The following is a 22,561-nucleotide window of genomic DNA, read 5'->3' on the forward strand; positions in this document are numbered from 1 at the left end:
CCCCTTCCTCTTTTCAGCTATTGCCCTGTTTCCAGTCTCCCTTTATCGTTCTCTGTTTTCCCCCTACCAAAAAGCCCCTGCCCTTCACAGGACTTACCCGGAGGTGATCCCTAGCAATCTACTGGGATTAGGATCTTGCTACTCTTGAGTTTCTGCCAGATACTTGTGACCTGGGTTGGCCACTGTTGGAAATAGGTTTACTGGGCTTAATGGACCTTCGGTCTGCCTCAATATGGCAATTCTTATGTTCTTATGTGAGTCAAGTATTGTGACATCACTGATGAGGTTGGCTCTTAGGCACTGGTGGAATGAGATATTGTGACATCACAATCTCAGCTCTGGAATGTTGCTACTCTGGGTTTCTGCCAGTTACTTGGGACCTGGGTTGGCCACTGTTACTGGGCTCGATGGGCTTTCGGTCCCAGTATGGCAATTCTTATGTTCTTCTGTATATACAAAAAGCAGCTGTGCAAGGTGAGAACATGGAAACATGAACGGGCGAATGAGGTATGTGTGTGTGCCACAGCTGTAGCTACAAGTTTGATTCCAATTCCAAGACCCATGGACAAGGCCAGGGTTGCCGTATATGAAGAAGGACATAGTACTACTCAAAAGGGTCCAGAGAAGAGCAACTAAAAGGGGGTGGAGGAGTTGTCGTACAGTGATTAAAGAAACTGGGCCTCTTCTCCCTTGAAAAGAGGAGACTGAGAGGGGACATGATGGAAACATTCAAGATAATGAAGGGAATAGACTTAGTAGATAAAGACAGGTTGTTCACCCTCTCCAAGGTAGGGAGAACGAGAGGGCACTCTCTAAAGTTAAAAGGGGACAGATTTCGTACAAACATAAGGAAGTTCTTCTTCACCCAGAGAGTGGTGGAAAACTGGGACGCTGTCGGAGTCTATCATTGGGGAAAACACCCTCCAGGGATTCAAGTCAAAGTAGATAAAGACAGGTTGTTCACCCTCTCCAAGGTAGGGAGAACGAGAGGGCACTCTCTAAAGTTAAAAGGGGACAGATTTCGTACAAACATAAGGAAGTTCTTCTTCACCCAGAGAGTGGTGGAAAACTGGAATGCTCTTCCGGAGGTTGTTATAGGGGAAAACACCCTCCAGGGATTCAAGACAAAGTTAGACAAGTTCCTGCTGAACCAGAACGTACGCAGGTAAGGCTAGATTGTTATGGCACTGGTCTTTGACCTAAGGGCCACTGCAGGAGCGGACTGCTGGGCGCGATGGACCACTGGTCTGACCCAGCGGTGGCAGTTCTTATGTTATGTGTTCAGCAACAGGATATTTTGCAGGGCACCGTGGGCGAATTGTGGCAGGACTGAATGGCATAGATAAGAGACCACTGGCTGCATGCTATGCCGAAGAATATCCCTGGAAGAATTTTGGATGCACTCCAAATGCATTTTAGCCTACCCAAATGAGAAACACAAAGGCTTCCTCTACCACAAATGTCTGCACATCTGCAAAGACAATAGAACATTATCCTGCCAGTGAATGTAACAATTATCTCATTTAATTCAATAGGCAAACTGAAAAGAGGAATTGAGCTGTGGCCAGTTGGTCCTAGACTTCAAAGGCAAGGGGATTTGGATGGGTGCTCAGAAGACACACATTAATGCCGCCATAGCAGAACATAACTATATGGATGTAAGTGAATGAGAAAGCACTCACCCAGGTTCAAAGGAGGGACACATGAAAGCCTGAAATAAACAGTAGGTAAAACGCAGCAAAGGCAAGGACCTGCTGAATGCAGAGAGCAGGAAAAAAGTTGCTAGAGGCAGACCTAGAAAGCAGTGGGCTGAAAATCTATGACTGCAAAATAAAGCACACACGCTGCCTTGAAGGACTAAAAGACAAGAGGCATCAGCTGAATGTCCCCAGGGACTAGGTCCAAATTCTAAGAAAGTTTATAAAAATCACGAACAAATCTTTGGAACGGGCTAAGCAGGTAGGAGAAGCCATTCCTGGACATTTAGTAGGCATTTAACACCATTCCCCTCCCCCCCTCTTTTACTAAACCGCAATAGAGGTTATTAGCGCAGGGTACCACGCTGCTCCTGACACTCATAGGAACTCTATGAGCATCGGGAGCAGTGCGGAGCATTCAGCGTGGCTCCCTGCGCTAATAACTGCTATCGCGGTTTAGTAAAAAAATGAAAACATTTATAATAACAATAATAATAATTTTATTTTACCAGAAGTTCGAAGCGGTTCACAACAAAAAAAATACATACAGTCAATATCTAAAATACAGAATAAACAGTCGATATCTGAATACAATAAAAACAATCAATAGAATAATACATCTGATAAAATCAATTTATTTATTTTTAGTATTTAAATACCACTTATAGCCTACGGCCCTCTTTTACAAAGGCGCAATAAGCATTTTAGCGTGGATTTAGCGTGTGCTAACTGCTAACGCGCCCATTAGAGTCTATTTACAAGGACCCCTAAGTAACTTGCCCAGGTTCAAAAGGAGCAGCATGGGATTTGAACCCACAACCTCAGGGTGCTGAGCCTCTAGCTCTTACCACTGCACCATTTATTACGATTTTCTGTTATTGATTTTTGTGATTATCATCTGTTGTAAATATTGATTTTTTGTCATCCATTTTGAGCCGTTTTGGGGGGAAGTGGGTGAAATATGAATATTACATCATCACATTCTATCGGTGTATGAATTCAGACCCTTAAGGGCAACAAACAAGCGTTTTTCTTCTCCGAGTTGTTATTTAAAATATGCCCATGGTAGTCACATATATTTTGAGAATGTGGATGACAGTTCCTTTTTACACAATGACCTGCAGGCAGTCCTTGAAATATTGAATTTTCCATCCCTGTACTAGAAAGTCAATATGCATCTGAAGGGCTTTTCCTTTATTTGATTCCTATTCTGAAGGCATAAGCCGCAATTAGCTAGGATGTCATGGGTGATTGAGATCCAAGATCACACTTTTTTTTTTTTTTTTGTGATAATGGCCAATTTATTGAGAGAATGGGTCATTTGAAGTAATTTTATATAACTGAGCACACACAAAAGTATAATGCAGATTTACTTTGTGTGGGTGCCAGAAAATATTCAAAACCAATCTATGTGTGAACCTAAGGATAGTTATATTGGATCAGACCAATGGTCCATCTGGTCTAGTATCCTGTTTCCGACAGTGGTCAATCCAGGTCCCAAGTACCTGGCAGAAAGCCAAAGAGTAGCAACATTCCAGAGCTGGTATTGTGACATCATAATGCCTCATTCCACCAATGCCTAGGAGCCAACCTCATCAGTGATGTCACAATGGCTTCATTGTCCTATACTTGGCTCACATAAGAACATAAGAAGTGCCATGCAGGGTCAGACCAATGGTCCATCTAGTCTAGTATCCTGTTTCCGACAGTGGCCATCCCAGGTCCCAAGTACCTGGCAGAAACCCAGAGTAGCAACATTCCAGAGCTGGTATTGTGACATCATAATGCCTCATTCCACCAATGCCTAGGAGCCATCCTCATCAGTGATGTCACAATGGCTTCATTGTCCTATACTTGGCTCACATAAGAACATAAGAAGTGCCATGCAGGGTCAGACCAATGGTCCATCTAGTCTAGTATCCTGTTTCCGACAGTGGCCATCCCAGGTCCCAAGTACCTGTCAGAAACCCAAAGAGTAGCAACATTCCAGAGCTGGTATTGTGACATCATAATGCCTCATTCCACCAATGCCTAGGAGCCAACCTCATCAGTGATGTCACAATGGCTTCATTGTCCTATACTTGGCTCACATAAGAACATAAGAAGTGCCATGCAGGGTCAGACCAATGGTCCATCTAGTCTAGTATCCTGTTTCCGACAGTGGCCAATCCAGGTCACAAGTGACCGGCAGAAGCCCAGAGAGTAGCAACATTCCAGAGCTGAGATTGTGATGTCATAATGCTTTTTAAAACAGGTCTGGCGCCAAACATCTAAAAGAAGCCGAGGACCTTTTGTTAAAGGTTTGATTATGCCGGAGGAGCGTCCAAGTCCTAAGTCCGCCCAAAACACGCCCCCTTAATATTTGGATGCGCTGGACACAAAACTTCCAGAAAAGACATCTAGGAAGTCTGATTTGAGAATGCCCACTTGGACCTTATGACGCCAAGTGCTGGTTTATGCTGACTTTTGGACTTATTTTTTGGAAAATGAGCCCCCACCGGCTGAATCTGTGTGTGGCGCAGTGGTTAGACCTACAGCCTCGGCACCTTGAGGTTGTGGGTTTGAATCCTGCACTTCTCCTTATGACCCTAGGCATGTCACTTACCCCATCTTTTACTAAGGCGCGCTAAATGCTAATGCACCCATGATATTCTATGGATGTGTTAGCATTTAGCACCCGCTAATCGTTAGCGAGCGCTAAATCTGTTAACGCACCTTAGCAAAAAGGACCCCTTAGTCTCCATTACCCCAGGTACGTTAGATAGAGTGGGAGCCCACCAGAACAGTTAGGGGAAAATGCTTCAGTACCTGAATAATTTGTAATTGTAGGACATGCAGAATATAAATTATTTTTTTAAAAAAATGCAGGAATGCAATTTTAGGAAAGCCCATAGAGCACTCTTTTATACGCACAAATGGCTATGAACATTATTTTTACTGCAGCAATAGAAACCTCCCACTTCTCCTTTAATAATTCCTAAATTCAGCCTTAATAAATAAAGAGAACAATCCATTAGTATTTGTGATTAATTAGTGCACGGAATAATGAGGTGGCTGGGACCAGAGCATTAAGTGATTGCCTCAGTTCCAGGATTAATAAAATCCAATAATTCTCTTCTGTAATTGGCACAAGGTTTATTTGTATCCCCTTTTTAATAACTTTGCTAATGATACGAGAAAGTAAACAAAGCCAACTAATCGCGAATGAAAACAAGGTTCAATTAATGCCCAGCCAGAGAACCCTTCCGAAGGGATCATTTTGAGGTTGTTTATTCAGAGTGGGCCTGTGACGTTATGGCTACTCCAAGATCGATGGATGAATGCCATTTTAAAAGGAAGCGTCCATCTTCTTAAGTTAGAATGGTGTGTAGTGTTACTTAGGGCGATGACATAGTTTTAAAAATCAAATTTACTACAGTAGGGATGTGCTTTTATTGAAACAAATGGGACATTTTAACACAACTGTAACCCCTACTCTGGCATCCTGTTTTTCTGTTGTTCTGTCCTTTGTGACTCTGTATAACGTAGTGAACGTTTGGTAGCGCTCTTCTCTTCGGGGCAACACACCCCATCGACAATTACTAGCGTACATGGACGAAGGCCCTCTTTTACAAAGCCTTTTAGCGTGGATTTAGTGTGCGCTGAATCAACGTGTGCGCTAACGCGTCCATAGGATAACATGCACGCGTTAGCGTATGATACTATTTAGCGCGCGCTAAAAAGCATAGCGCACCTTTGTAAAAGAGGGGGTAAATCTCCAGTGTTTTCAAAGCCAATTGTAACGGTAGTCCCTCTTCTATCTCACCCTGGTACACCTTCCTCCCCCAGTCTCTTCCTTTCTGCCTCTCTCGAATTGGACGTCACCTTGAACCTATTTAGGCATAGAGCGACTCACAAATCCCCTAGTTCAATTTTTCCATATCTGGTGTAAATCCTTATGCATAAATTAAGAGCCAGATTCTGTAAACGGCAGCCAACATATAAAAATGGCACTGGCCAAGTGTCAATCACGCTTATGCACCGTTTAAAAGAATTGAAGCTAACGGGGCCTGCCACAGATCTTAGGCATCTGCAATGTAGAACATGGTTTTACAGGCCTTCATTGTAGACACCTAAGTTCTTTTGAGAATTGCATCTAATGGCACCTAAGGTTATCTTTGCCCCTAACCACACCTATTTTGACCTTTGGCACTGTTAGATGCCCCCTTGGATGCAATTACGATGCCTGCGTTTGTAGGCATTGATGAGGCCCTGCTGTTTTGGGGCCTGCAATAATGAGACCTCACGGCACTCGATATACTGGTATAAGTAATATATATTTTTATTAGTAAATCAGTAACAGCTTACAAGAATAAATCTTTCAGCATATAGAGTAACAGAGTATATGATCATCAGGCCTGAGATCTCGGATCTTTCCTCCCTTCATAATCAAAAGGCTGTCTTTTTATACAATTCTTGATAGCCTGAGGCTTTAGGAGATCGAAAAGTCTCTGAGGCGGCTTGATAGTCAGTTCAGTCTGCAGAACCAGGTCAACCGGCCGCCACCATAGAAGCGGCGCCAGGAACCACGCTGATGAAGACCACCCTTGACACCAGTCACCGGACAGGCAAGGCCAGGCGCCGCCGACAGCAGACCCCTTAAATAAAGTCCAGTTTCCCTTAGATGGGTCCAACCACACAGCTGCAGGAGTCCACCGAAGAGAGGGGGGGAAAGAGGGCAGGCCGAAGGAGGTTGCTGCTCATGCCAGGAATGTTATAGAGATGCGGGAGAAGAGAAGCAGTGTGCGTGTGTGGCAGCGGGGGAGGGGGGGGGGAGAAGGCATCTGTAGGGATAGAGGGCGGGGTTGGGGCACTATCGACCCGGGCGCCTGTCACCCTTGCTACGCTACTGGTTCTTCCACTTAGAATGCGCTGTAAAACCTCTCTAGCTTTCGTACTGCGTTTTCCTCTCTGGGGGGGGGGGTCTTTCTTGTTAACTTAAAGGGTGATCCTTCTCCTGGTCATTTTAAGGAATGTTGAAAGAGAGGTACGTAGGTGCAGAGTTAAAATAACCCATCTTGTTTCTTTTTTTTTTTTTAATCTTTATTCATTTACATTACATTAGTGATTTTTATTCCGCCATTACCTTGCGGTTCAAGGTGGATTATTTCAAAACTTAAATCAAGTACAATAATAACATACATCAATTAAACTTTCAAATACACTTAAAATCTTACAAATAATCCTCATAATAAAAATGATATCCCCCCTCCCTTATCCAATGATGAAAATTAATTATTTTATAAATAATCAAAACAGAATACCCTCCCCCCACCCACCCCTACTGTCTTAAAATTTTTATTCAGGGAAGAATAATTTCTAATCATTACAATATTCTATTAATGGCCTCCACACATCCTTAAATTTGTTATAATTTCCTTCTTGGACAGCTAATGTCCTTTCCATTTTATAAACATGGCATTAATTCCCATCTTGTTTCTTAGTTTATTTTATTTGTGCAAGACGCCACGTCCTGTGCTTATCTGTTCATCTGATTATAGATGAAAGCGGAGTCAGCAAAATGTGTTTTTAAAGACCGAGATTTCCCAGTTCCTGAATCCCACTGTTAACATCTTATGCTGAGTCTTTATGACATGAAAGCGCTTAAAAAGAAAGCCAAATTAGCAAAAAAGATGTAGATAATTAAGCTGACAAAACAAAACAAGGATCTGCTTTTTTCATTGCTGATCTTCATGTTCACCCTTAGGAGAAATCAGTGTTTAACAATTTTGAAAGTTCTCCTTGCTTTTTCATCCTTATTATAATATAAACTTGAAAGCTGCTGGGATGGACCTCAATAGAATCCTATCCAAACATAATGGGTTTTGTAGGCAATTTTTTTTTTCCACTCAGAGAATAGGTTGTAGTAAGAGCAGATAACGTAGCTGGTTTTAAGAAAGGTTTTGACAATTTCCTGGAGGAAAAGTCCATAGTCTGTTATTGAGAAAGACATGGCGAAGCCACTGCTCGCCCTGGATCAGTAGCATGGAATGTTGCTACTTTTTGGGGTTCCAGAATCTTGTTACTCTCTGGGATTCCGGAATCTTGCTATTCTTTGAGATTCTATATGGAATGTTGTTACTCCTTGGGTTTTGGCCGGGTACTAGGGACCTGGATTGGCCACCATGAGAACAGGCTACCATTGGTCTGACCCAGTAAGGCTACTCTTATGTTCTTATACACAAAATAGAAGAGAACCTGAGAAAAATCCTGTCATGATTCCCCGCAGTCAATACCAGGTGATTCATGTAAAGACATATGCCGGAAATGTAGCTCATGAAAACTGTGGCCTACATTCCTGGCACCTATCTTTCACGTAGGTGCAATTCTGAAACGCGATCGGCGCCGGTTACAGAATCTGGCCTTTAGCCTATAAGAACAAATATTACATGAACCTACAAGCCAAGGCTTCTTAAGTCACTCTTCGGGACATACCCAGCCAGTTAGGTTTTCATGATACCCACATTGATTGTGAATGAGATAGCTTTGCATACAATGGGATCAATGCTTGCAAATGTATTTAGGCCCAGATTCTCTAAACGGCGCTGTTTATTTACGTGCCAGTAGTAGGGTTACCAGATTTTCGTAAATGAAAATACGGACTCATGGCCCTGCCCCCAGGCCCACCCCATTCCACACGGCCACGCACCTCATTTACTAAGCCACAATAGAGGTTTCTACTGTGGCCTGGGGAATTCTATGAGAGTCAGATCAGCATCAGAAATTTTAGCACTCCGGGCCGCAGTAGAAGGAGGGGGTATATTCTCACTTTTTGTATCCATTCCTTTTTAAATAATCTTTAACATTTCATTTACATTTTTGAGAGCCAAAGCAAAATGGGACTAAATTTGAATACAATTATTTTGGGGGAGGTTAGACCTGACTTTCTTTGGTTTTATTTTTCATTTCTCTCTTTTTTTTATTGTCATGTTCTACATTAAAGAACAAAGGAAATAAGAAAATAATAATAATTTAAGAAAACAACCCATGATACTATTTCTGTGGCCACCCCTCATAACTGGTGTAATGGTATTATTTATGCCCATAAGATAAAACCATTTGTAATAGTCGAGTCTCTTTCATTTGAAGGGAAGCTCTGGAATGAGAGGGCATAGGATGAAGTGAAGACGTGATAGGCTCAGGAGTAATCTAAGGCAATACTTTTTTACAGAAAGGGTGGTAGATACGTGGAACAGTCTCTCGGAAAAGTTGATGGAGACAGTCTGATTTCAAGAAAGCCTGGGATAGGCACATGGGATCTCTTAAGAGAGAGGAAGAGATAATGGTTACTGCAGATAGGCAGAATTTGGTCTTTATCTGCCATAATGTTACAATGTTTCTACAACCATAAAGTTCTATGACATCACAATGCAGGTTTAGAGAGCCGTGTTAGCCTAAAGGAAGAGGAGATGCAAATGATAAGAGTCTTAGCCAATAGGGAGAAGAGGAGATAGTGGATGCTGTGGATGGAAGACTAGAGGGACCATTTGGCCTGTATCTGCCATCATGTTTCTATGACATCACAGTGCAGGTTTAGAGAGCCGTGTTAGCCTATAGGAAGAGGAGATGCAAATGATAAGAGTCTTAGCCAATAGGGAGAAGAGGAGATAGTGGATGCTGTGGATGGAAGACTAGAGGGACCATTTGGCCTGTATCTGCCATCATGTTTCTATGACATCACAATGCAGGTTTAGAGAGCCGTATTAGCCTATAGGAAGAGGAGATGCAAATGATAAGAGCCTTAGCCAATAGGGAGAGGAGGAGATAGTGGATGCTGCGGATAGGCAGACTGGATGTGCCATTTGGCCCTTAACTGCCATCATGTTTCTAAGACATCACAATGCAGGTTTAGAGAGCCATATTAGCCTATAGGAAGAGGAGATGCAAATGATAAGAGCCTTAGCCAATAGGGAGAGGAGGAGATAGTGGATGCTGCGGATAGGCAGACTGGATGTGCCATTTGGCCCTTAACTGCCATCATGTTTCTAAGACATCACTGTGCAGGTTTAGAGAGCCGTGTTAGCCTATAGGAAGAGGAGATGCAAATGATAAGAGTCTTAGCCAATAGGGAGAAGAGGAGATAGTGGATGCTGTGGATGGAAGACTAGAGGGACCATTTGGCCTGTATCTGCCATCATGTTTCTATGACATCACAATGCAGGTTTAGAGAGCCGTATTAGCCTATAGGAAGAGGAGATGCAAATGATAAGAGCCTTAGCCAATAGGGAGAGGAGGAGATAGTGGATGCTGCGGATAGGCAGACTGGATGTGCCATTTGGCCCTTAACTGCCATCATGTTTCTAAGACATCACAATGCAGGTTTAGAGAGCCGTATTAGCCTATAGGAAGAGGAGATGCAAATGATAAGAGCCTTAGCCAATAGGAAGAGGAGGAGATAGTGGATGCTGCGGATAGGCAGACTGGATGTGCCATTTGGCCCTTAACTGCCATCATGTTTCTATGTTTCTAGGTATGCACAGTGCCTCAACTTACAGTATGAAAATATAAAATATGAAAATAACGTTCTTTATATGTTAGCTCTAGTTATAACAGTTTCCTTCTATAATTGCATCTTTTTTCAAGTATGAATTTGTTCCTTCCTAGGGACATTAATCATACTGTGAGATTGTCATTGATGTCGACTGTGCAAGATACGGTTTGCTCCTATGGATAAAATTCCTATCACTCTTTCACTTTCAAGAACATTATGCTCAGTCCCACAATTGTCCCTATAACATTAGCAGATTTAATTTCGTTTTATAAAGAGCACAATTAAAACTGTATATCTCCTCAATATTTGCACTCAAAATAGTACGTTTCAAGTCTCTTAGATGTTTATTTGCCGAAATTCTTCCGGTATATTTTGATGGACAGTCCTCTTTCATGGGCAAAAGAATGTCTAAATCACTCGCGCCAGTCGGAGCATTTATCTCCTCGGCCCGCGGTAGAAACCTTTGTAAAAGGAGCCCTCAGTTTGTCTCTTTGTTTAAGCATATTGTTTCCAACATTTGCAATATAAATACTCAGAAAGCAATCGCTTTGTAGCATTCAGATTAAATATTTATGGTTTAAAAGTTGTAAAAGTGAAATAGAATGATCCTAATAAGAGAGAGAGAAAAAAAAAAAGTAGCTGAAGATGTTTTTTGCCAACACTTAAGACCTGGAAACCCTTTGAAAATTGCTGTCTAATTTTCTTTAAGAAATCTGTAATGTCAAAATCGTTTACAGAAAGTCAGGAAACTCATCCGCTGTTCTTTTTCCTCTTCATCTAGAAACGCTCTCCGAAGACCGTGTGGTAGATGGCAACCTCGGTCTTGGTTTGATTAAATAGTTTACTCGTCTGTTGCAATTAGCAGCTACAGGCAATGTGATTGATTCAGCATTATTAAAATGCATATTAAAAGCGTTTCTTTCTTCAAAAAAGGAGACATTAACTCTTGGAGCAACATTCCTATTAGCTTATCCTTGTAAATGTGTAGCAAAATTTCTTGGAGTTAAATACGTCTTCTTTGTACTGGAACAATTACAATCCTTTTTGGATCTGAAGACCTTGGCAAAGGGGGAGTTTCAGGAATTGGAGAACGATAGTTAAATAAGGGGGCTAATATTGATATTAGGCCTTGTTAGATTTATTCTGTAGTGTTTTTTTCTTTTAGACTCCTCTTAAGTATAGTGGTCTGAGAAAGATTAAATAGTTGCTTTGTTGTTCTCTTCTCATTCTCTGTCGCCTAGGTAGAAGCTCCTAATGAGTCCATCATACTGGTTACAAATTTTGCAACATCTCAAAAAAAAAACACCACAAAAAACTCAAATTGTAGTTAGTGGCACTGTCTTGGTGGGGGCACCTGCACCCGTTCTCCTCTCCACCCCTCTGCTCCTTCCCGACGCCTCCCCCCCCCCCCCGGCCGCATGTGTGCAACCCTTCCCTTTCCTCTGTACACTCTTTCATGTTCCTCGAGTGAGCATCACAAATGTGCAGCCCACATCGGTGTCGGCTGTCTCTGATGTCACTTCCAGGTCCCGCACCTAGGAAGTGACGCCAGAGGGAGAGTGGACACGATTTGGGCAGCAAGTCTGTGACGCCGCTTGCGCCAGCAAAATTAAAGAGGTCCGGTAGAAGGGAAGGGGGTGTCCCAGGAGTTGCATTCGATCGTTTAGAGATGGACTTTTACAATCGCCATTTCAGTTACTTCAGGGTTGGCTCCCTGTCTTGTTACAGAAATGCTTTTACAAGTTTTCTGAACCTAAGATAGTGGTCACAAGATCATAATGTAAATGCTAGTTGGTTCCAGCATTTTTGCTAATTGATATTAGATGGATAAGGCTTTATATTCTTGCATGCTGGGAAAAGATTTCTGGTGGAATATCTGTTGGAGGCACCCTGTAGTAGGATGGCCAACTCTTGTTAGGTAGTCATTCCCTCTTAGGATCCAAAAGGCAGTAATGCCTAATTTAAACTCGATCCTTGCGATTATGGGCAGCCAATGTAATGTCATATAATAGGGCTGTAGATATTCCGATTTCCACAGTCCATATGTGAGTCTAACTGCTGCATTTTGAACTAATTATATATGCAACAGCAATGTTTTAGAGCAAAGAACTACATTACAGTAGTCTAGATGAGAAAGAATTAAGATTGCACTAAAATTTGGAAACTCTCTGTTTCAAAGTATATTCTGAAGGATCTTAGCTTTCTCATCTCAAGGAAAGATTGCTTTATTATTGATTGTACATGGCTTTTCACAGATAGGTGGTTATCAATTTCTACTCCTAAGATTTGGGATTGTAGTTCTAATGAAAAGTCTGTGTTGTCTACTGTAATTCTTAGAGTGTAGTGCGGGTCAGTTGAGGGTCCTAGTCAAAGGAATTTGTTTTTGTTCTTATTTAGTTTTAGGCAATGGGTTGAGGTCCAGTTTCTACGATGTGGACACATTTTTTGTCAGCGATAAGGGTATTGACTAATGCAACCGTTACAGGTAGTATGATTATTACATCATCAGAATAAGTGAAATGTTTCATTTGTGCAAGATCTAGGTTGGCTCCCAAGGTTTGCAGTACGAGGTTGAACACTGATGGTAAAAGTGGGGAATCCTTGGGGGACTCTAAAAACAAACTATTGCATTTATTCTAGACTTATGCACTTGCACGCTTGAACAATTCAAATAAATTGTAATAAAGTTAAGAGTGAAAAAAGAGATTTTAGGACCTCAAAATGTATATAAGACCCCCCCCCCTTGCAAGGCACAATGACTTGCACGCATGAACAATTCAAATAAATTGTAATAAAGTTAAGAGTGAAAAAAGAGACTTTAGGACTTCAAAATGTATATAAGACCTCCTTGCAAGGCAAAATGACTTGCTTTAATGGGTCATATGTCAATCACTTGTTTCTTAAAAAAAACTCTCTTATTTATGTGATATATGCAGAAACTGAAATTTTAACTTTATCTTGTTGATAGGCACAAAAGTGAAAAGGCACTTGGCTTGGCTTCCCAACAGAGACTGCCTGCGTTTCACCAGGTTGGCTTCATCAGGGGAAATGTTCATATACCATCTAATGTTTTCATTAGTTTTGTCCTAAAAAGTATAATGTGCAATTAGAAATATAGCAAAAATCATCAAAAGTCAAATTCCAAAATTGCAAATGATACTCACCGTGTGCAAGCCGTTCATTTATTTTCCCCCAAAATGGCCGACCAGACGTCAGACGCCAAAACATTTAAATAGCTGGCTGACGCCTTAACTAACTAGCTGATAGGACACGATAGAAAACTCTTTGAAAAAAAAAAAAAAAACTCATTTGAAAAAACTGCTGTGAACGATTTAACCAAATGCATCACATCACAATCGCTGTTAGACTTAAAAAGCACCAAAAAGGGAGCCCATGGGGGCCTCGACGACGAGACAATCAAGGCACAGCAAAGGAGTCGTGAGGATGAGATGTCAATAATTCAGCCAGGGGTGTAACGTTCAAAGTTCACTGTATTGATAGTAGCTCTGCGAGGACTCGAAGACTCATCCTCACGACTCCTTTGTTGAGACTTAAAAAGCAGCCTTGATGTTATCTATGTGTACTTAATCTTTCCGGCTTAGAAAGTGAAGAAGAGCAGCAAGATATGGTTTTATAGCACATGGGAAGTGTGAGCTGAGTCCAAAATTACTGCAGGAATCCTGAGCATGCTTTGCGGTAACATGCATTAATGCTTAGCACAGCTTAGTAAAAAGGCCCAGATATACTCAGAAAAACTAGTGTTTATTTTCAATGGAATTAGTATTTTTTTTCCGGTATTTTCTGTGGTTTACTTTTCACTACTCAGACACCCATTGCAAAAATGGACTTCACTGGTACAGGGTTACTGCATCAGAATGTGCTCGGCATTTAATCTGTGTGGTTTTGTTTCGCCAATGATGGCATTCGGAAAGATAATCTGTGTAGGCTGACAAGGAATAGAGAATATCACAGAAGCCTGAAAGGACACTATTTTCACATAATGAATAACTAACGTTTGGAAGAAACAACCGGGAGACAAAGCAATTTCAAGCTCTGAGAGCTGCATAAACAGAAGGTGAGAGGAATAAATTAGACTTATCACAGGATCTTATTATTGAACAGTAAGTGATGGACTGGATGGACCATCAGACCCTTTTCATTACAGTAGGCTACTGTCAGTTGATTAAATGTAATTCACAAGGCTTCACATTGAAATTCTTTGATCCACAGTACTCAGCTGTAATCTCTTTTATTCTCTTAATATGTAGATGCCACTGTTCACTTATAAAAATCCATCTTTAAAAACATAGCACGGCAGTTGGAAAACCTGTCCGCTCTGGAGATCAAAGAAGGTAGGGATCCTGAAGACAGATAGCTATATCATACGAAGAGACACTGAAAAATTATTGGCCCAACCAAGAAGAGAACGATGTGGAGCCATGAAACTTTTCCACACTTTTTTTGACACTTTTCATGAGGCAAATGCATCTAGTAAACGGATACAAGTATAGGGAAATCAAGCCGTTGCAACATCACCGATGAGGTGGGCTCGTAGGCATTGGTGGAATAAGGTTATAACGAGGTATAAGGATTGAAGAGAAGAAAAAAGAATGTGATACCTATCCCTACCTTACCATATTGTAAGCTAAACAGATAAGAGTTTGAGCCATGATGTACCCTGCCCTACATTTAGAACTGTAAGAGTTAGATAAGTGACCTGCTAGTGTGAGCTTAGAACCAATGAGTGTTAAGAAAAGTAACACGTGAAAAGCTTTTTCTAGAATTCAGTTGTATAGCCAGAAAAATGAATAAATATCTCTGTAACTTCCTGGTTTTGGCACTTCTGAGCCAGCTTGGAGCTCAGGGGTCCAGCATGCTGTAATAAACCTCTTGTACTTTCTTCACGCCTCTGACTTTGTGTGTCCAAGTGACCTTTCACTTTTAATGCTCAGAAAAGTAGGATGATGAAGTGTTCTAATGTCATTGTAATTTCAAGTGTTCTAATGACATTTCATATAATTAAAAGTGTCAAGAAAAGTGTGGAATAACTTGTAAGTTTCATGGCCCCACATCATTCTCTTCTTGGTTGGGCTGAGAACCTTTCAGTGGCCCCTTGTATTGTGATGTCATAATGCCTCATTCCACCAATGCCTAAGAGTCAACCTCATCGGTGATGTCACAATGGCTTGGTTTCCCTCTACTTGTGCCCATTTGCTAGATCCATTTGCTTCAATGAAACAAAGTGGCAAGAGAAGTGTGGAATAACTTGTAAGTTTCATGGCTCCACATCATTCTCTTGGTTGGACTGAGAACTTTTCAGGGCCCCTCGTATTGTGGTGTCATAATGCCTCATTCTCTCAAATGAATCCCAGAATCTACATTACAAATATAATACATCTTTATACCATAATATCATACACATAATAAAAGCCTATAATACAGACCTTCCACATCCCTCTCTCACTAGCAAAGAAGCCAATCAGTGAGGAGTCTGCAATGCAAACACATTAAGATACTCTTTTTTTTTTCATTCCGACTTCTGTTTCTAATGAGATATTAGCACTTATGGATTTTGAAAGCACTTCTTATTTGTTCTCTTTAACTGTTGTGAATCTTAGTAAATGAGGGAACTGCTGTGTTGGTCCTCGTCGGAACCTCGTGTAAGCCTCCTGCTGGTACATGCAACTCATGAAGGTAGCCCAAGTAGGCTCTTGGAATCAGATTCTTGAAAATGAGATGTACAGCAATCAATTAAATATGAATAATCCATTTATTCAACAACCATGGTAAATTAAATACAGCTCACGGAATGTAGTAATAAAACCAAGAACCAAACGGCTTGATCAGGAAGGAACTTAAGTTTGTTTGTTTTTTTGGGGGGGTTAGTTCAATCTTAAGTTTTAACGTCTTTCAGTAAAATGCAACACAAATATATTATAAACATATGTAAACATACAGTAAGAAATTCTTAACAGAAACATGTCTTTATCTATCCATCCATCCCTCCCTCCCTCCCAACTCCCACCCACCCCAACCTCCTTCCCATTTGTCTGTCAGGTCAATCATTCCATCACATACATTTCTTAACAAAACCCTCTAAAGGGCTCCAAACATCCTTAACTGAGGCCATATTACCAGACCTTTCAGCTAAGTGAGCTTCATACTTATAGAAAAGACACACAGTTTCCCACCAAAACTGAAAATTTAACAATGTGAAATCCTTCCTGTTCTTAACTATTGACTGTATTGCCACTCCAGACAGTATCAAGAATAGTTTGTTTAAACAAGTATAAGCAGTTAGCCGAAGGCCTAGACAGGGCATCGCTGATGTTATTTGGAAATTAATTATGTTTGCTGAGCCCTAGCGAAGTAGAAATTCTTACAATTCTATGTAGCTAGCTACCTACATGCAGGATCTGTGCTCCGTCTCTTTAATTAAGTTGTCTACAGAGGGACTGAGTAAGTCATCGCCTCAAATAGAACACGGGTCCCTTTCGAGTGCCCTTATATCAGCTGCTATATGTACCCTATTGATCGAGGCTCATTTGGATGCAGGAAACTATGGTGATTATAAACTCTGTATCTAATTTGCTTTCAATAGCAAAAGAAATTGAAAAAAAAAGCAGCAGTAAATCAATTGTTGGAATTTGTACAACAGAACCACTCTCTCGATCCCTGTCATCCTGGGTTCACAACATGGTCTTCCCGACTCTACCTTATTTGTATATAAATTGCTATATTTGTATAGTATGATATATATTGTTATTGTTTTATTCTTGTAGGGTTTATAGATCATAAACGAGAACAAGTGGGGAATGGGACAATCTTTTATTTCTATAAATCTAAGATAAATACAGAAACACATGAATAAAAACACATGTATAAAAGTCCTATATATGTGATGTCCTTATATTGAAAGGATTCAGTTGATGACCCAACATGGTCCGTGTTTCGGCCCCCTGGTGGAGGCCTGCTTCAGGGGTGTGTATTGGTCTAAAAAGAATACACTTGACATGAATAAAAATGATAAAGACTGCATAATTAAAACCAAAATAAATGAACCCTTTTTAAGGGTGCGATGAGGTATAGAAATGTCTAATTGAATTAAGTTCAATTAAATTCAGACAATGGTACTGAGAACAGGTTGGTGAGTAATGACAGGCATTTAGAGAGAGAAAAATACAGTGATGGTCCGTTGATTTTCATTGGATATGATCGACCACTTAATTTTGAAAATTTTTAGACACAAAAAGAACAATTTTAATGTCGTCTTTTTTTTGTCTTTTGTCTAACTACACATAACTTATGTCAAATAACTATTTTCCCTCGTACTGGTTTCCAGTAGCCTCTGATGTGCTCCAAAGTTCCATTATTTCCCCTGTTGTCAGCAACCCTAAGGATCAGGAGATTTTCTATTTGCTTATTTTAGTATGTACATGACTGTGATTGTATATCTATCTTCAGAAGACTTAAAGATTGTCAGTCAACATGGAGATCTGATTAAGCAGTAGCGATAACTTAATTTGAGCCAATCCATTATTTCTTGGATAGTAAGGATGCATGTTAATTGGAAACGAAACAAGAAATGTTGCATGAAAGAGAATTGGAGACAGGATGAGAAATAGGTTATGGCAGCCCTTAATCAGAACCTGGTCAGTTTGGGGCCGACAATCCGTAGCAGGTGAGTTCTTTCCAAGTTTCCAAGTTTCCAAGTTTATTAATTTTTAATATCCCGACCATAAACCAAATATCTGGCCGGTTAACAATATAGTTTAAAAAATAAAGGGGGTAAAAGGGAAGAATGGATAAAATATTTAAGTGAAACATGAATGACAAAACAAGACAGACTTGACTGTGAGGGTAGTAAGGGAGGAGGGGAAAAAGTTACATTTAATAAGAAGAAAAGGGAAGAATGGGTAGGGGAAAAACGTGAAGGTAAGGGCATGTTGTAGTAATAATTGCTTGCAAGAGGAAAAAGAATGGAAATAAAAGAGAAGAGAGAGGAAATGGATAGAAGAAAATCTAGGTTCCAAAACTTGTTAACAGATGCAAGTATCTTGACCTGGAAGAACAGTGTTCTCTGCAAGGTTGTTGAAGGAGTTGCTGACAACCAGGAAGCTGTTCTCGGTAACTCAAGGGCCGGGAGTGAAAGGGAAGAACCTAAACCAAGAAACTCACAACCGCCAGAGAAAAGCAAGCCCTCCATAAACATTCCGATGTGGGGGGAGGGGGAATTCCCTGCCAACAGACACAAGAGAAGCTCTCATTCCTACTTCGTTTCCCCCCCCAGTTAGAGGTTGTAAACTGAAAAAAACACCATGAACACCTTCTTTCACATCAAGCAGCATTGTGGGGTAAAGACCTAGATCAACTGCTTTCGCCCACGACTTATGAGGAATTCAGAAAACGTCTAAAAACTCAACTGTTCCTAAAGTATCTAGACAACTGACCCACTCATCTTCTTTCTCCTCCTATTAATCTCTTTCTCCTCAACAACGCATTTCCGGTCCTATTAACTCTCCTCTTCCCCCCTCTTAAATTCAATCAATTTGTACCTTGCTTAATCTATTGTAAACCGCATAGAACTTAACGGTATTGCAGTACATAAGCTGTCATTATTATTATTAATTACTTGTGCAACTTTTAAAACTGTGGGATATGAATAAAACTGCGTTGAACTGGTAAAGGAAGCAGGCATTCATTCAGCTTTTGTCCCGACAAAAGGAATGCAATATACTATTAAAAAAATAAATAAATAAAGCTAAGAACAGAAAATGAGGAGCAATCACTTTTTTTATTTTTAAATAATTTTTTTTGTTGTTGTGGGTCAAGAAAGCACTTCAAAGTACATCAAAATACATGAGTAATTCTTTCATAAATAAACAATGTAAGCTTCCAGAATGAAAACTGACAGTACTCTGAGTAATGGAAATAATACCAATCTCAGCTTCCTGTAAGCCTGCTCCAGCCTGAGGGTTTGGATTAATCTTCACATCTTGGTAACTGTGTTGGGAACGGAAAAGGTTAACAATTCTCTGGGTATGAGGGGAGGTTGTTTTTAAAAACAGGAAATCAAGAAGGTGTCTTAGCACATGGTATGCTTGCTCTGTACAGTCAGACAACCAGCTCAGTTTCTATTTTTTTCAAGACTCCACTTCAAACTGGGGTGAAACATAGGTCTATGTCGGAGTGCCTACCCCCACCCGCGTAGATGAAGATGAGTATTTCTATTTAATTATTTAAAATAAATTTTTTAAAATATTTAAAGTATGCACTATTGAGGCCGATGACACCTATGGGTGCCTGAATACTGTATGTTCTAAAAGTTTAGTGGCATACAGGCAGTACCGCTGAGGTCTATAAGTCAAATAAGATAAATAAGACTCTATATGTGATCTATGGTGCTCTGTATAGTGTCATAACAAGGGGGAGGGGCAGTCTAATCCGGGGGCCGTCTTGGTGAGGGCGCAGGTACCCGTCCTCCTCTCCGCCCCCCTGCTTCCCCCCCCCCTGCCACGAGTGTGTGACGCTTCCCTTCCCCGTACCTCTGTAATGTTCCCGGCGCAAGTAGCAACCCCCAACCAGCTGTCGTGCCGGCATCGGCTTATCCTTTGATGTCACTTCCTGGACCCGTGCCTAGGAAGTGGCGTCAGGAGAAGAGCCCACGCTGGCTCAACAGCAGGTTGGAGGTTGCCGCTCGCGCCAGGAATGGTACAGAGGTACGTGGGAAGGGAAGTGGCACGCACGTGGCAGGAGGGGGTGGGGAAGGAGTATGTGGAGGTGAGGGGAGGGGCGCCACTCACCTCCGCTAAGCCGCTGGCTGTGTAGCTTTTGGGAATGAAGAATGTTTCTGTGGAATGACGTTCTATTCTCATGAGTTTGGTGCTAGAGATATGGAGCTGGGGTTGTGGGAGAAGTTATCAATTTAGACTTCCATGAACATGTGTTATTTTACTGTTCAAGTTTATTATAAAATTTGATTCATCGCTTATTCAAAATTCTAAGCGATGAACAAATCAATAAAATTACAAAGTAGGGGGGGGACAAACAAAAGTAACAAAAAACTAAACCTTACAAAACATATTGAAGACTAACTTAACAAACATAATAACACGTGAGGAAAGGATGGGGAGAGAAATACAATTTGGTTGATAGAAGAAAAGACACTTATGGTTGAAAACAATAGGAAGGGAAAGAATCTCAAGGAAGTTATGCAAAAAAAAAAAAAAAATGAAGCTCCTAGACAGTCCTTTTGCGTCTATAAAAAGAAAGCTTTTAAGTTTGCTCTTAAATTTATCCAAATTTTTCTGCTCTCTTAAGTAACTAGGGAGGGAATTCCACGTTTGAGGAGCTGTAATGGAAAAGATGAAGTGCCGTCTTGTATTAATAATTTTAAGTGAGGGGATGACTAATAAGTGTCGGTCATTGGACCTAAGTAACCTGGATGAGGTATAAGGAATTAATGATTTGTAAATGAAAGCTGGAGTTTTGTATATCAGAGATTTGAAGGTAAGCAAACTTAATTTGTACATTATGCGATGTGCGACAGGAAGCCAGTGTTAATACCAGTTATTAGTAATTCATGGCTTAAAATGGGACCTGTGTTAAAATACCACAAACTGATGGTACATTAACGTCTTAACAATAGTCCACATTGATAACTTCCACCCTTACTGTGAAGAGTTTCAGTGTCTGGTAACCAGAGCCGAGATTGTGATGTCATAATGCCTCATTCCACCAATAAGAGCCAACCTCCATCAGTGATGTCACAATGGCTTAATTGTCCTGCACATGGTTCACTTTTTCTACATATAGCAGTGATTTCCATTTCTAAATACATTTCTTTTTTAATTAATTGAAGGAGGAAGTTATCAGTGGGTTGTTTTGTTTGCTTTACTGTTAACCCTAGTTATTAGCGACTCGTTGTGTAAAATAGGACCTCTGCTCAAATAACCGTGCCTCGCAGTCTGACGAATGGAAGAGAATGAGAGCTCTGTTATAGAGATTTCCAGACCCCTTTACAGGGGCTTTATCATAAAGTACAGATCAGTAGTGAGTGAAAAAGCAAAGGGAAGGCGAGGCGAGTTCACTGATTTATAGTGCTATAACAGCGGTCACCAGGTTTGCTTGAGGATTTAATTGATTAATGGAAATTAGTGAGAGAAGAGGTTCTCTCAAGCAGAGGGTTCATTACAGCTCAGAGTCATCTAAAAAAAAAAAAAAAATCCATTTCTTCCATAATGGCAAGGAAAATATATGGGTCAGGCTCCGTAAATGGCATGGTGCCTTATAATTTTATGTCTGTTCTTGAAACCACATATTTTAAACCTGATGAAACATTGATGCGTTAACAACTCTTATAAACTGCCTCTTATTAGCAGTAACTGGGCTTTCTCTACATTTCAATAAACTCACAAAATCAATGCCTGTCACTAGAGCTGGTAGAAATGATATTAAAATTTACCCACCTTTTTTCTTCGACTCACTGAACAGAAAGAGTCCCTACATTTTTCAGAAACTCCCCAGCTGGTTCCTCATTAACTGCTAGACTTTGTCTTTAAAAAAAAAAAAAAATTAGAACCATGCTGGATAATTGAGGAGAGAAGCAACTTTTCTTTGCCTGCTTTGGTACAATTAGAACCCAAGGCCGAAGACAACAAAAACATCCCTAGAAACTTCCATGTTCTCGTTCCCCAACTTCGAGCCCTTGCGTTTTTATAAGAAAACGAAGGATTGGGAAATCTGCAAAGACTTTGGAACTTTTTACTAAAGTGTGCTGGGCAATGAGGCCCGGATTCTCAAAAAGCCGCCGCAGGTTAGTCGCGTCTACTGGTGTCTAACTTAATTGGTTCTAAACCAATTAAGTTAGGTGGTGGTAGGAAGCCTAAATGGCAAGATAATTGCTCATACCATTAAAAAACAATTAAAACTTACAATAAAAAAAAGTAGGCGATGCTAGGGGGTCTCCCAGACCGCTGCCTAGGTCCACGGTGCCTAGAGTTGCCCAGTGATGTCAAAGCCCGGAAATGGATGTGTTTAGGGGCGGTACTGGGCTTCGACATCACTAGGCGATGCTAGCTGAGATTCAGGAAGATCCCTAGGTGCCAGAAATGTAGGCCTGTAAAACCCGCTGCACCTCTAGCCATGCCCATTTAGGCCTAAGAAAATAAGAATTGTCGTACTAGGACAGACTGAAGGTTCACCAAGCCCAGTCACCTGATTCCAACAGTGTCCAACCCAGGTCACAATTATCTGGCAGAGACCCAAAGAGCAGCAACATTCCAGAGCTGAAATTGTGATGTCATAATGTTTCATTCCACCAATGGCTTGTTTG

The sequence above is a fragment of the Geotrypetes seraphini genome, chromosome 19 (assembly GCF_902459505.1).
Source record: "Geotrypetes seraphini chromosome 19, aGeoSer1.1, whole genome shotgun sequence".
NCBI classification, from domain to species: Eukaryota; Metazoa; Chordata; class Amphibia; order Gymnophiona; family Dermophiidae; genus Geotrypetes; species Geotrypetes seraphini.